The sequence below is a fragment of the Notechis scutatus genome, chromosome 1 (genome assembly GCF_049901735.1).
Source record: "Notechis scutatus isolate UNSWTSFEM ecotype Mainland chromosome 1, rNotScu1.2, whole genome shotgun sequence".
Lineage (NCBI taxonomy): Eukaryota > Metazoa > Chordata > Lepidosauria > Squamata > Elapidae > Notechis > Notechis scutatus.
The window spans coordinates 237,596,772-237,613,240 of record NC_142009.1 but is presented as its reverse complement, the minus strand read 5'-3'; positions in this window follow the sequence as shown (position 1 = coordinate 237,613,240).

Genomic DNA, 16,469 nt, shown 5'->3' with positions numbered 1-16,469 from the left:
AGTCTTGGATAATATAACAGGTAAGTTTAATAAAATAAGATTGATAAAATAAAACAGGAAAATAAGATAAATGTAAAAATGCAGAGGTAGTCCTCGACCTTATGACCACAATTGAACTGCTAACATTTCTGCTGCTAAGAGAGGCATTTCTGCTGCTAAGCGAGTTGTTAAATGAGTTTTGGCCCATTATGCAACATTTTTTTGCCACATTTGTTAAGCAAATTGCTGCAGTTGCTCCGTGAATCACGTGGTTGTTCAGCGAAACTGGCTTCCTCCATTAACATTGCTTGTCGGAAGCTGGTTGGGAAGGTTACGCCCCAAAATGGAAGGACATTTCGATTCCCCAGCGTGGAAGAATGGCTACAAAAGCTGAGGGAGTTGGCAGAAATGGCTAAATTGACCGTTTTGATTGAAGAAAAGAATATGAGTACTTTGGTTGCCACATAGAGACCGTTTCTGGACTTCGTGCTTGAGGTGGGGAAAAAATGAAAATTTGATTTTGGGTCTTATCAATTAGACAGATATGTGTTTATAGAAATGGCTAGTTTATAGCAATAGCAACCGCACTTAGACTTATATACCATGTTATAGTGCTTTACAGCCCTCTCTAAGCAGTGTACAGAGTCAGCCTATTGCCCCCAACAATTTGGGTCCTTAATTTTACCCACCTCGGAAGGATGGAGGGATGAGTCAACCTTGAGCCTGGTGGGATTCGATCTGCCAAATTGCAGTAGGAGTAGCTTGCAGTACTGCACACTAACCACTGCGCCACCGAGGCTCCATATATACTGTATTACTATGGAAAAGCAAAAAGTTGTGGTTTTATGTTAATGCTTTATTTTACTGCAACAGAGGGAATTGGAAGTCAACACTTTTTTTTTCTTTTCCCTAGCCCTTCCTCACTTCTCTTCCCCCCCACTTCCCCTCACTGTCTTCCTGTTTTCTTTTGTATTTGGTATCTTACTGTATAATCTAATAAAATTTTATAACAAAAAAGGGGAAGGTTACAAATGATAATCACATGACTCTGGGATAGTGCAACTGTCATAAATACATGCCAGTTGCCAAGTATCCAAATTCTGACACATGACAATGGGGATGATGGCAAGTGTGAGAAACAGTCATAAATCCCCTTTTTTCCCAGCACCATTGTAACTTTGACTGGTCACTCAATGGCCTAAATGAATGGTTATATGTAGAGAACTATCTGTTGTGAAATCAAACTGTTCTGGGCAGGGTCCTGATGGATTTTGCCAGGTAGTATCCAAAATCTGGTGACATTATACAAGAATATATCAATCTGATCAGCTAAAAGGAGTCAGTTTAACCTAAATATTGAGATAATGATCATATTGAGGGAGATAATATTGAGTGTAATAATTACCAATTTGCAGTAAGATTGATAGTAAAGAAGTGAATGGAGTGTTGTTTTGGTAGCTGAATTCCCAATTTTCACTGTCAAAGATATAGAATTTTCTGGAATCTCCCTTCTAAAACTGTACATTGCAAGTTATTATAGCATGTAAGCCTCAGAGCTCTTCAGAATTTCAGCATAATAGTTTGAGATGTCTAGCAGGCTTATATCTGGTGACTAGAATAATGTGGGAATTAGCCTATCCTCAGTTTATTCTTCCATGGCAAACACTCCTTGTCTGATGTTCTTCCTAGATGAGTCATACTTCATTATAATCAATACACAAAGGAAGAATCTATATTAAAGTGGATTCTCTTCCAGCTCCTTTGTGATGAATATATGGGATTAAGTCTAAAACAATGAATTTTAGCCAAACTTAGGAACTATTGATATATGCACTCACTTCAAATTTAAGGAATCCTGCTTCTATACAAAGAAGAGTGTTGGGCATGCACCAGTGCATTTGAAGACTATTTCTTAGGAAGTTGGACTCAGTGTGGGTTATTTGATTAAGATGTATTATTAATTCTGGCTAGCCTTTATGGATTTTCTGCTGACACCAGGACTGAAAAGATGAAGTTTTATGGATTTGTTTACAGATAGGAGACATAGGATGAAGAGATAAATGTAACTTTAGAGAGGGTAAAGAATTATTAATTTTATTATACTTGTTAGGATGAAGGTTGGAAGTCACTTTATACATATGCTGTAATCTCCTGGGTCGTTTGTTTTGTAGTGATCTTTTTTCATTAGCCTCTCTCTTTGGGGTTTCTTAAGATGTTGGCTATGACACTGACCAAAAAATAGCCAACATCTTAAACCCCAAAGACAAGATCCAGCTAGAAAACCAAGGAGTTTATGAAATACCATGCAACAATTGCCCAGCCACATACATTGGACAAACCAACAGGAGAATAAATGCACGCATCACAGAACACAAAAACGCAGTCAGAAGAGAAGAAAATACTTCCTCCCTCTTCCAGCACCTTAAAGCCACAGGACATGAAATTAATTTCAAAGGAACCAAATTAATATCCAACACTGAACACTCCATCAAGAGAATAATCAGGGAAGCCATCGAGATAGAGAAACACCCCCATAACATGAATAGACGGGACGATACCTCCTGCCTCCCAGACATCTGGAAGCTAGCCCTCATCAACAAATGAGTCGCAGCCACGAAAACCAACACCAGACCCAAAACAACGTGGGACACCACCGCCAACCCCCCTCATCAGACCCAGGCCCAAGCCCATCCTATAAACGAAGGACAACCACCATCCAGAAAACAGACCACGGCTGATTTGCCATCTGTCGCACCCCCTGACCCCAAAAGCAAACAAGCTGACACATGCCAAGAACACAGACCCAGACCCCAAACTCGAAGCCAGACTAAAACCCAGAATGCTACATCACAGCCACCTGCTCAGGATATCACATCAGAAAACTCAGGAAATTACACCACAAGAACTCAAGAAGTTGCAACACAGCAAATGACCCAGGATATCACAGCACAAGACCAAGGATACCACAGCAATAAGTCTCACAAGGTCATCACACAACCCATTACTCAAGCTGTTGAAACACGAGAGGCTAATGGAAAAAAGATCACTACAAAACAAACGACCCAGGGGATTACCGCACAAAATCCAGGATATCTCCACAACAAAACTCACAAGGCCATCACACAGCCCATGATATCAACATCAGCTCAATCAACCAATCAAGAGGCAGCAGCGCAGCCAACCAGCCCAGCACACCAGCCTCCCCCCACCAGTATTATTAGAGAGACGGCAGCTCCAATCACACACTGCTTGCACTGGCATGATGCCGAAAGCACCAGCCTGAGGATGGCGAGTGGGACCTCGCCGAAACGTCGCCAAGATGCTAGAATCAGAGGAGGATTTGGCCTTCCTAATTGGGAGTTGTGTTACCAAGCTGCAAATTTAATGTGGGCCAAAGAATGGATAACGTTAAGAAAGACTAGATTGTTGACATTAGAAGGACATGACTTATTATTGGGCTGGCATGCTTTTCTATGGTATAAGGGAACTAAATCACAGGGCTATTTTAGAAGGCATTACATACAGGAATCGTTATGGTTGAATTGGGAGAAAATTAAGAAACAATGTTATTTGAAAATTCCAGTTTGGTTATCAACTATTGAAGCTTTTTCTTATCCCATAACATATAAGAAGGAACAAACAGATATGGGGAAATACTGGATGAAAAGGGTGAACTTAAAACGATGCAAAATTTAGAAGAACTAGGTATAAAGATGAATTGGTTTTCATATGCGCAAGTACATTCAAGGTATCTTAAAGATTCTAAAACAGAAGGATTTTATGATAAATTGACTGACTTAGATAGGATTTTGACAGGTACTGATGAAAAAGTGATTAAAAAATTATATAGTTATTTGCTGGAAATTAAATTAGAGGAAGAACAAGTTGAAGAAACAATGATTGTTTGGAAGAATTTTGGATATGGGATTGATTTAGAGAAATGGCAAAAATTGTGGTCTCAAAATTATAAAATGACAATGTCAACAGCATATAAGGAAAATTTGTATAAGATGTTTTACAGGTGGCACTTTCCCCCGACAAGAATAGCAAGAATGTTCAAGAATAAATCTGAAAAGTGCTGGAAATGTCATCAGATACCTGGTTCATATTACCATATGTGGTGGACTTGTGAGGAGGCCAGAAAATACTGGACTAGAATTCGCATATGGTTGGAAAAAATGATAAAGAAACATATAGATTTGAAACCAGAGATTTTTTTATTGGGAATCTTACCTGATACATATAATAAAAACTTAAAGTATTTGATTGTAAATGTATTAACAGCGGCTAGGATTGTATTTGCTAAAAATTGGAAGAGTGAGAAAATACCATCAGAGGAAGAAATTATTAAGAAAATATTGGAATGTGCTGAAATGAGCAAATTGACATTTGAAATTAGAGAACAAGAAGATAAACAATTTTATGAAGTTTGGGAACTTTTTTATCAATGGTTAGATAATACAATATAATAATAGAATATTTAGAAACCTAGGAAATAATAATGAATATACATTTTTTTGTTTTCTTTTGTTTTGATAACATCTTTATAAAATTTTATTAAGATAGACTTGGTATGATTTTATGATCTGTTATAAAATAAATTAAGTAAATTATAGTTATCTCGCTTAAGTATGAATTAATAAAATTATAGTCAAATGATTGTTTAATAATAATATTAGGATATATCATTGTTGATTGATAATATGAGTTATTATGTAACATAATTACAATGGTGACTATGAAATGGATGCACAAAAAAGAGTGGCAAACCAACCGATACACTGTCTGTAAATTTATGAAGGAGGAGGATGTTTTTATGTTTGATGTCTTATGTTTTATGTGTTTTTGTTTGTTGTCAAAGTCAATAAAACTTTTACTTTAAAAAAAAAAAAGAACTCGCAAGCCCATCACACAATCCATTACTCAAGCTGTTAAAACACAAGAGGCTAATGGAAAAAAGATCACTACAAAACAAACGACCCAGGGGATTACAGCACAAGATCCAGGATATCTCCACAACAAAACTCACAAGGCCATCACACAGCCCATGATATCAACATCAGCTCCATCAACCAATCAAGAGGCAGCAGCGCAGCCAACCAGCCCAGCACACCAGCCTCCCCCCATCAGTATATATAGAGAGACGGCAGCTCCAATCACACACTGCTTGCACTGGCATGATGCCGAAAGCACCAGCCTGAGGATGGCGAGTGGGACCTCGCCGAAACGTCGCCAAGATACTCCTAATCTTACATGGGAAAAGACCCGAATACACCTAGACCTACCCGTGAAAATCTACAAATATATATATATATATATATATATATATATATATATATATATATATATATGTATGTATGTATGTATGTATGTATGTATGTATGTATGTATGTATGTATGTATGTATATATGGATCTTTATTATATTCTTACTTTTCTCTCTGTTTTAATTTCTTTTCCTTTGCACTTTTTACTCCTTTCTGTTTTCTTTAAGTTTCATTTGATTTTAATATTAATACCAAAATTTCGTTAGAGAGAAAAAAAGAGATGATAGAGTATATGCTGAAATACACCCCAATAAAGGGCCATGGGCCACTGCAAGAACACTAAAAAGTCTGGATTATCAGTGCCAATTTGGATGTATTCTGTATCGCACAGTTTTTATGGGTGCATCCATTGTCTTTGTGAAATGGCATGAAGACATTCTAAGGAGAGGGAGAAGGATGTGAAATTATTAGAAAGATGTTCAGTATAAAAGATACAATTCTGTTCAACTGATGTATCTGATGGAGTTGGAAGTAGAGGTGGTATTCAGCAGATTCTGACCAGTTCTGGAGAACCGGTAGCAGAAATTTTGAGTAGTTCGGAGAACCGGCAAATACCACCTCTGACTGGCCCCGCCCCCATCTATTCTCTGCCTCCCGAGTCACAGTTGATCGGCTGGGTCTTCTTTTGTCGCCATGCACAGGAGAACGGAGCTGGAAAGCAGGTTAGTGGGATGAGGAAGGAATGGGATTTTGCAGTAACCTTCTCCCAGGAGTGGGAAGGGAATGGGGATTTTACAGTATCCTTCCCCTGCCACACCCACCAAGACATGCCCACCAAGACATGACACACCCACCAAGACATGCCCACACAGAACCAGTAGTAAAAAAAAAATTGAATCCCACCACTGCTCGGAAGGTATGTGACAATGGGTAGTCTGGGAGAGGGAGACAAGGCACTGCATATTGGAAGTTGTGAGGTAGAAATGTCTTGTGTGGCTGCAGTCTCAGGATGGAAGGAGGGAAGCTGGTGTAGCTATTGGTGGCTGTGCAAAACAGAATTTTCAGTCTGGATGGGGCACAGGAAAGGAAAGGTTTCTATTTCTGCTATGTTTACATTAAAATAAAGTTCTTTTTTTATTTCCTCAACATTTGTGCTTATTTTTAATTAGTGTATAGCGTTTAATCAAAGTAAGTCAGGTTTCATGCTTATTTTTAATCATCAGTTGATTTTTTCTTGTTAAAATGGGATTTGCCTTAAAATATAGAAGGAAGGGGCAGCATGAAGGTTTCTAAAAATGAAAGTAAAGAGGCCTGATTCAAAGGTTTATAAAGCTCTATTTTATCTGCATTTAAATCCAGCTTAAGGGCTATTCTAAACCAAGAAAACAGTCTTGGTTTAGCAGAGAAGTATCTGAAGAAGGAGCAGGTTAAAGGATGTTGGATAAAAGCATAAACAACTTTTAGAATATTGAAGTGTTTATAAGCTCTGCTCCAGATTTATTTTGTTCAGGTCATTGCCACTCTAGTAAGAAAATCCACAATAACACATTGATACAATCGTCAAATAACAATATTAACCCTTTATGAAACAAGCTTTCTCCAGTATTAAGTAGTTACTCTTTAATAGCTGCATACAAGATGCCCTTCTTTCAAAGCACTCCAGAACAATCTAGTTTTACAGCTCTCCAGAAAACCTCACAATCAGGGCTCTGCTGATGTCTGTGGGGAGACTGGTCCGGAAAGATGAAACCCCCCAAAATTCCCCTTCCTAGTTTCTGCGCCTTCATGAAAATACAAAGGTCATTAAGAGCTCTAAAATGATAACCTGGAGCACTGCATTTTATACCAATTGTAGCTTCTGAGTCATCTTCAAAGGTAGCTCCATTTGGAGTGCATTGGAGCTCTTTGGTTTGCTGTTACAAGATCCTCATCTTTAGAAAAGGCCAGACTGGCCCAAGCTGGGCAAAGGTTCTCCTTAAGATTCAACACCAAAACTGACTGGCAATCTCAATAGATAAATGGCAACTCTGGCTTGGGTTCAAGTTCAGCCTAGTTAGCTCCATTTAGATCCTAACAGCATCCACAAGGTTTCTACAGCCTCATCAACTCAACTCAGGGTATCACAGTAAAATTGAGTATCAAACTCTGAACTGAAAGATGACCTCCCCCGGTGGCCAGCTGGCTGAGGAATTCTGGGAGTTGAAGTCCACAAGTCTTAAAGTTGCCAAGGTTGGAGACCCCTGCTATAGACAATGTACACCAGTAATGGTAAAATCAATAATGCAATTATAATCAACAAGGCAAGTCAGACAACTAATATTGGCACTGCTGGTTTCAGAATCAATTCATAAAGTCCTTCCAGAAGAGGCAGATTTTTATCAGCTTTCACAAGGCCTTGGCCTTTGGGATCATCCTTTCTTCTAGTGCTTTTTTTTAAAAAAAATAGAGATCTAGTCTTGGACCTCTCCAAGATACTGCAAGTTAGATATGTGGCCTATAATGAAAGATGAAAGTTGCACAACGGAATAGAAAAGACCCCACAGATGCTCATCCTGCCCCTTGCAGCTACTGCTAAGATAAAGGATGTCCTTAGTCTCCTCCCTCTAAATTAATCTCAGCAGGCAGCTTTCCACATCTGATCTTCAGCCATATAGATTCTCTGATTAAAGGCCCATTGATTTTCCCCCTCTGCTCCAATCTGGAGCTTCTCTGCTTTTTTTTTTTTTTAACCTAGTAGCTTTCCTAATTGGAGCCTGTTATTTTCTTGCTGAACCAATGTAGGTGTAATTTGTGGTGTGCATCTTCCTCTATAGTTTTTTTTTTTTTCTGGTTTAGTAACATAAAAGCTGCTTCAGGAAGCATTCTTTCCAGGGAGCATATAGTTTATGGCTTTCGGTTTGAAGGCATTTGGTGTTTGGGGAATTATGTAGATTCTATTTGTTTCCTTGTTGTTGTTTTTAATGTGAGATGGTTCTTACTGTTGTTACTAATGGGTGTGTGTCTTTATGGGTGAGAGATCTGCTGCTCAAAGAGAATGACTGCATTTGTTGGGAGTGGGGCACTTAAGAAGTGCCAGGTGATAAGGAATAAGAAATGGATTTTGAAAAAAATGTATAATACAGTCAGACCAATAAATAATTAATTGCATCAAAGGTACAAAGCTGCATACTAAGGAAGCTATATAAAAAGTACAAAGAGAAGATATACTGTAAAGCATATGCAGTAATCATGTTTTAACTGGAAATATTTACCTATTCATTGATAAATTCATTCATTTAAAGAATGTATATGGTTAATGTGAACATTATATAATATAAAACTTTCAATTACAATGTTACCAGATATAAATAGGTGACCAAAAGCTCTCATTCATGTTCCTTTCCAAATGAGAAGCTCCAATAAGCCTGACCTGAAAGTCACATTTTTACTGCCTTTCTGAATGCCCACAAAGTTGAAACCAACCATCACTGGCACTGATGATGTTAGCTAGTTGGGTGATGAAAGGTCTGCAAGCAAACAATTAAGCTTGGAGAGCACCGAGGACTCCACAGTTCAGTCCTGAACTATAGATATTCTCTTCCGTTGCAATCAAACCATTCCAGAAGTTGAATGACACAATAGAAAAGGCACACACCTTTGTAGTCCTGTCAAATGGCATTGTTTCAGAGAAGGGCTCATGGGATAACCAAATATCATTAGGGAGAGATAGTTCTACAGACCATCTGGTCCAGCACCATGTAGGATTGTATAGACAATAACCAACAAACTGAATTTTGAGGAAAGACGGTTCTGCTGGTAAGATACAAAGTTAACAATGTTTAGTGATAAACAGAGAATCAAGTCATCAAGTCTTGTTTTGCATACATTACATCCATCTGTTATTTAAAGAATTCAAATGCGGAACTACTGATCTAACAAAAATTGGTCCTAGTATCCTGTCCTATCAAAAACAGGACAGGAAAGTTATCAATATAATGTTGTTTGTAAAAAAAAAAACTAGGAAAGACGTTCTACAAATTTTAGGTTACTTAGCTTGATATCTGTCCTGGGTGAATTAGTAGAAAGCATTACTGAAGACAAAATGATCAAATGTGTATAACAGCAGTCCCCAACTTTTGCAGCTTGGTGGCCCGGCTGGGGTGGGAGAGAGAAATAGAGCTATGTGTGCATAGCTCCACTCACACAAGAGAGAAGCCTTTGGGGCACCACTCACATGAGTGAAGCTTCACACACACACACACACACACACACACACACACACACACACACACACACACCGGCTCGCCTCTTGTGCAGCTCAATTTTAAATAGGCCACAGCTCGATAGTGAGCCGTGGCCCAGAGGTTGGGACCCCTGGTATAGAAGACACCATATTAAGTGTGATGCTCTCAATAAGTTTTATTATTTTCTCCAATGAACAAGGAAAGCAGCCACCTGAGAGTACTTTCACATAACCATTCCCCAATTCCTCTAAAGCAGGGGTGTCAAACTTGATTTCATTGAGGGCCACATCAGGGTTCTGTTTGATCGTGGGGGCGGGGGTGGGGGTGGCTGGGGTGGGTGTGGTCAGCTCAATGTCACTCATTGAGGCTCCATTTTCAGCCACAACAACCTCCTGCAGACTTCTTCCAATAAAAATGGAGCTAGAGGATGCCGCGCAGAGCCCGCCTGGGCTCCGTTTTTGGCCACGATGACCTTCTGCATCCCTCAGGGAGCTCCATTTTCACTGGCAGAAGGCTGCAGCAGGCTGTTGTGGCTGAAAAGGGAACCTGGGAGGCTCCATTTTCGCTGGCAGAGGCACTGTGGGCCAGTCCTTTGCTGTTTCCAGGACAGTCCCGCAGGCCGGATCTGGCCCATGAGTCTTGAGTTTGACACCCCTGCTCTAAAGCATTTGATGGTAACTGGGATCATTTTTACTTCTGCTGTCCTTGGAATACTGGAAGCATGCAGGGAACATCCTGAGCCAACTAGCAGTCCTGTTATGTAGAGATCCTGGAATAATAAAATATCATGCTACAAAAATGCTGGTTCCTCCTCACCCCGCACTCCTGCAGACACACATTTTCCAGTGCAAATAGGGTACGCTTGGCAAAAAATATATATCTCTGAAGTGTTCTGCACATTCCTGCTGAAAACTACAGTTGTGTAACATTGTAGTTGGTTTCTGCCACACTGCAACTACAGTTGTCGTTTGTAGTTTAAAACCCCTGTGAAGGATAGAAGACTCACTTGAACACACTTTGAATCTGGGTGACACATGAGTTCACCGAACAGAGCTCATATAAGCAGGAGAAATCAGGCTGGTCCATAGCCTACAAAAACTAAAATGTTGGTACAGGGAAAAATCTAGGAACTACGAGTTCAGGAGGTAAGGTGAGGCAAGAATTTCTGTGAATAGGAAGATGACCTAAGACTAAAGAACTCAGATGTTAAAAATCATAAATGGATATTTTGCACTTTGAAATGCACCAAGAAAAAAAAAAAAGATTGGGTTGCCCCAAGGAAGACAATGTTATGGGAACACAGTGGTGCAGTAAGACCCCCTGAAGTGCTTTTCAGGCTAGCTGTGGCAAGGTTGTTTCATTCTCCATCTGAAAATGGCAACTTTTACAATAATGTTAATTTTGCATTTTTTATAGATTCCACTTCACAGAATTCATTTTATGACAATGACTTTGCATATTTTACCATAACTTGCACCTATTCCAAGAAAGAACCCTGATATTTGCCTCAGACAGCTCAATTTAATCTCAGCAAATCCTCCTTTTCCTGATAACCTTATTAAAAGGATAGTTAATGAGAAACAGAGCCATAAACGATAAAACCAAGAACCATCCCAACCCGATAGCCATTGTGCCTGGACAAACAAGCAAGGAAATCGTAAGGTCAATCTAATAAATGATGAAAAATTGAAGGAGGAAGTTTCACCTGTGTTGCCCCGAGATCCTGGATGAAAGGCAATTTAATGAACAATAAATGAAAAGGGTGCCTTCTTTATGGTGTTTAAAGATGCGCTCTGCACCCAAAGCTTTTTGTATGTTCCTTCTGAGAATGATGGTCTTGAGACCTTCAGTCAGGGAGGGTATAAGGCCATCACATACCAATGGGCACTAAGCCTCCCTAAGTTCACACTTTTCTCCTTGTTTGTGTGTGTGCGTGGGTCTTCATGTCAATGTTGACATGATGTACACCAGTAATGGTAAAATAAAAATGCAATTATAATCAACAAGACAAGTCAGACAACTAATATCGGCACTGCTGGTTTCAGAATCAATTCATAAAGTCCTCACACCTATTCCAAGAAAGTCTAGTTCAGAGGTGGGCTGTTACAGGTTTGCCCAGGTTCGGGCAGACCTGTTGCTAACGTTATGGCTGGTTCTGTGAACCGTCAAATCTCACCCCTGGATGGCCCCACCCACCCCGCCCTGCCCCTCCCAGGAATCTCCCTGTGACCCATTTTGGATGTGAGGTAAGGGCAGGGCCTGCGCAGAGGCTTAGGAAGGGGGGAAAGTGGGCTCCTGGAAGTTCTGAAAATCCGAAATCGGGCCTGTTTCCGGCCTCCAGAGGGCCTCCGGAGCCCGGGGGAGGTGGTTTTCGACCTTCCAGAGGCTTGAGGAAAGCCTCCGGAGCCCGAGGAAGGTGAAAACATGCCCCCTCAGCCTGAAGGAGGCTGACTAGGCCACGCCCACCATGACCACGCCCACCCAGCAACCAGGCAGAGAATCCGTTGCTGAAATTTTTGAAGCCCACTCCTGGTCTAGTTCCTACATTTTTCTTGACCAGGTTTTATAAAAACGATTTGCCCTGGGAGAAGGCGGAGTCACGTCGCCACGTTACAGCTGTAATTTCGGGGCTCCGAAGTTATAGCTGATATCTTCGCCCCTGGTCGGTCCCAACGGACCTAAACCGTCCCGTAGAGACGGTGATAGTAAGGGGCGCGTTCTGTTGATCACAGGGACACCGCAAGTCCCTGGTGGATCCAGAAGAAGCCCCTTTACCATCGGCGGAGAGGCAGCCATTAAGCTGCTGAAGCAGGGACAGCTCCGAAAGGAAGAGAAGAAAGAAAGAGAAAGTGTATCGGCTGGTGAGATTTATTTTTTTTATTTGGGATAAGGACACCCTAGAAGAAGAAGGAATCTGTAAGATTTTTGACAGAATTTGATAAGATGGACTTAGTGGCGATTTTTTAGGAGATGTCAAAATGAGGCTTGGCTTTTTACTTTTTTTTTCTAGCGAACTTCTATTGTGATTAGTAATTGTAACCAGACTGGTTTTTTTTTTTCTATAATTACCTTCCCTTTTTGACTGTTTATATTTTTAATAGAGGCTCCCTTTAGTAATTTTTTCTTTTTTTAAATATACACATATATATATATACATATTTTCTTTTTCTATTTTTTGGAGGGGAGGAAGAAGGGGGAGTGGAGTTGAGAAACTTTGTAACTCTGCAACACTGCCAACTAGAGGCTTGAAAATACTTTACTTGAAGTTGAGAGAACTGTGAGAAACTCTCTCCCAAGGACACTGAGTTGATAAGATAGAGAGAGGAACTCTGGAGAATGTTTTCACAGGTGTCTCTTTGGGATTTCTACAATCAACTGAATGTTTGAAGCTTGGCTTTGAAACTTGTGGAGAAGCCATAATAAGAGCCTTGGATGTTTAAATAAAATGCAGTGTGATTTTTGCTTTACTTGTTGTTAGCTTTTATCCCTCCTCCTTAACCCTATAGTATTTTGTAATATTTGTACACTTTTGCTTATTACTATTATTATTATTTTTCATTTTTTTTTCTCTAAAGGGAAAGCCTCAGAATATTGTTTCTTTTTTCCTTTTTCTTTTCTTTTTTGGGGGACTTTTGCTTTTTTTTACCTTTGTATGTATATACTCTTTTTTTGTGGCCATGTTTTTTTTTCTTGAGATTTCGCAATTGGATTAAGGTGTGAAGAACCTGAAGAATTTTTCTTTTCTTTTTCTTTTATTATTATTGTTATTTTTTTAATATTATTGGGTTTTACTCTCCTTTTGACTATTGCAACTGAGGATTAAGGTCTAGAAGAACCTGAAGAAAGAAATTTTTCTTTTTTCCTTGAAACTTTTTTCCTTTTTTAAATCTTGGTTTTTTGTTTTTTTTTACTGATTTTTCTTTTTTACGTTTTTCCTTTCCCTAACTGGATTATAATTGTTACACTGCCAACTGGATTAAAAGAGTGGGAAGATTCTGAGTTATTCAAATGAGTAAGAAAGTTCTACCTTCTGGCGCATCAACTTCTGCTCCTGCCTCCCCATCAACTGGAGGACGACTTTCAACAATGGCGAAGCAAGATAAAGGACAAACGGATCTAACGACGGTTATGCAAGGAATTCAAGAACTTAAAATGAGTATTGAACAAAGGATGGGGAGTATTGAACAAAAAATTGAAAACATCCAACAGATGATGGCGAAGTATGATGAGAGACTGCAAAAAATGGAAGAGAAAGACAATCAAAGAGATGAGAAATTGCAAAAACTGGAAGAGAAAGACAATCAAAAAGATGAGAAAATTGGAAATATTGATGACAGAGTGACAACGCTTGAACAAAACAAGAATGAGATGGTGAAGTGGGAGATGGATAGATCAGAATATTACCTCAGATTTCAAAATATAGAGGAAGAAAAAGGACAAGATCTTGCTGCAGTAATGATAGAAATCTTGGCTGGAGCTTTGGAAATAACAGAGGAAAAAATGATGGATGGAATAGATGAGATATACCGAGTTTTTACAAGATATGCATCGAGGAATAAGTTACCAAGAGAAGTTCATGTTAGATTTACTAAAAAATCTATCAGAACACAGATATTACAAGCGGCAAGAGAGAAGACATTGAAATATGGAGATAAAGAGATTGGGGTTTTAAAACAAGTACCCAGAAAAATTAGAGAGATGAGGAGAGAATATTGTTTCCTGACTAAAGTATTATTGGAAAAGGAGGTGAATTACAGATGGTTGATTCCAGAAGGATTAATGGTTACATGGAAAGAACAGAGATACAGAATTGGCTCAATTGATGAAGCAGAATCGTTTTATAAGGAATTTTTTAAAAGAAGAGAAACAGAGATAGAAGAAGAGACTACCTTAACTGAATTTCAAGAGGACCAAATAGAGATGGGAAAAGAAGAAGGTGCAGTAGGTGGACAAGTGGAGACTAAAGAACAACGTGAAGTAAGATCAACGAGAGCCGTTAGACCTAAATATAAATCATAACTATGGAGGAAAAAAAATTGATTTCTTTGAATATAAATGGACTGAATTCAGCTACTAAAAGAAGGAAAACTTTTCATAAAATAGAGAAATTAAAATTTGATATAATTTGCTTACAAGAAGTACACATTAAAAAACAACATCAACAATTATTGGTGCGACCAAAAATAGGGAAAATTTTTACTTCTTTGGCCCAGTGTAAGAAAAGAGGAGTGGTATTGTATATTAAAGAAACCATTTCAGCAAAATTGATTTATACTGATGAAGATGGAAGAGTACTAATGGCTGAAATAGTGGATAACAATAGAAAGATACTTTTGGTTGCAATCTATGCTCCGAATGATAAACAAAAAAGATTCTATAAAAATTACATATGAAAATAATTGAATTGGACTACGCTAATATATTTATAATGGGAGATTTTAATGGAATTGTAGACAATGAATTGGACTGCACAGCAAAAATAACACGACAAAATAGGAAGATCCTCCCTAAATCCTTTTTTGAAATGATAGAGGAACTAAATCTAAAAGATATATGGAGAGAAAGAAATACTAAAACTCAACAATATACTTTCTACTCGAATAGACATTCATCATGGTCCAGAATAGATATGATGTGGACGTCAACAGAATTATTATCTAATATCCAAGAAATAAATATTGAAACAAGTACATGGGCAGATCATAACCCAATGACAATTAAATGGAAAGGACAAAAAAGAAGATCTAGATGGACATTAAATAATACTATTTTAAAGGAAAAAGATTTTACACAGTGGATGGAAAAAGAACTGGCCTTCTTTTTTAATGAAAACAGAAAAGAAGATACTTCAATACAGAATGTTTGGGACACAATGAAGGCATATGCAAGAGGATTGATAATGGAATACACAAAGAAAAAAATATTAGAAAGAGGCAAATGATTAAAACTTTAGAAGATGATTATAAAAAATTGGAAAAAAGAATTACAGAGAATGCCACAGAAAAAAGATATTAAATTTAAAATGGATATAATTAAACATAAAATGGATCAAACAGAGAAAGAAGAATTGGCGCAAAAAATTAGAAGTGCTAAACAGAACTATTTTGAGGATGCAAACAGGCCAGGTAGATGGTTAGCATACAAACTGAGAAAAGAGAAAGAATCAAGGAGAATACTACAGTTAATGGATGAACAGGGTCTAGTCTGTCATGGTAATAAGGAGAAAAAGAGAATTATTCGAGATTTTTATGCGCAATTATATAAGCAGGAGGATTTTGATGAGGGGAAAATTAAACAGTATTTACAAAATGCCAACCTACCCAAGATATCTGATGAAACTGGGAAAATGTTGGAAAATCCTATAACAATGATGGAATTAACTGAAGCACTTAATAGACAGAATAACGGGAAAGCACCAGGACCAGATGGTTTCCGGCAGAATTTTATAAAACATTACAAGAATCATTGAGTATTTCATTGTTAGAAATTATGAATGAAGTTATGATAAATAAGAAAATACCTAAAACATGGTCAGAAGCTTATATTACGCTTATTCCAAAAGAAGGGACTGATCCATCACAAATTAAGAATTATAGACCTATTTCTTTATTGAATGCAGATTATAAAATATTTGCTTCAATTTTGGCAGAAAGGCTTAAAAATACTTAAATAATTTTATTCATTCTGATCAGAATGGATTTCTACCAAAGAGACAAATTAAAGACAACATGAGAGTAATTTTGGACACTTTGGAATATTATGAGGCACACCCTGAAAAGCAAATGGCTTTGATATTTTTAGATGCTCAAAAGGCATTTGATAACGTGAATTGAGATTTATGTTATTATTATTGGAACAGATGGGTTTTGCTAGAAAATTTATTCAAGCAATAGAAGCTATATATTATAAGCAAACAGCAAAAGTGATGATAGATGGAGAATTTACAGACTCTATCAATATTAAAAAGGCACAAGACAAGGATGTCCACTATCCCCTTTGTT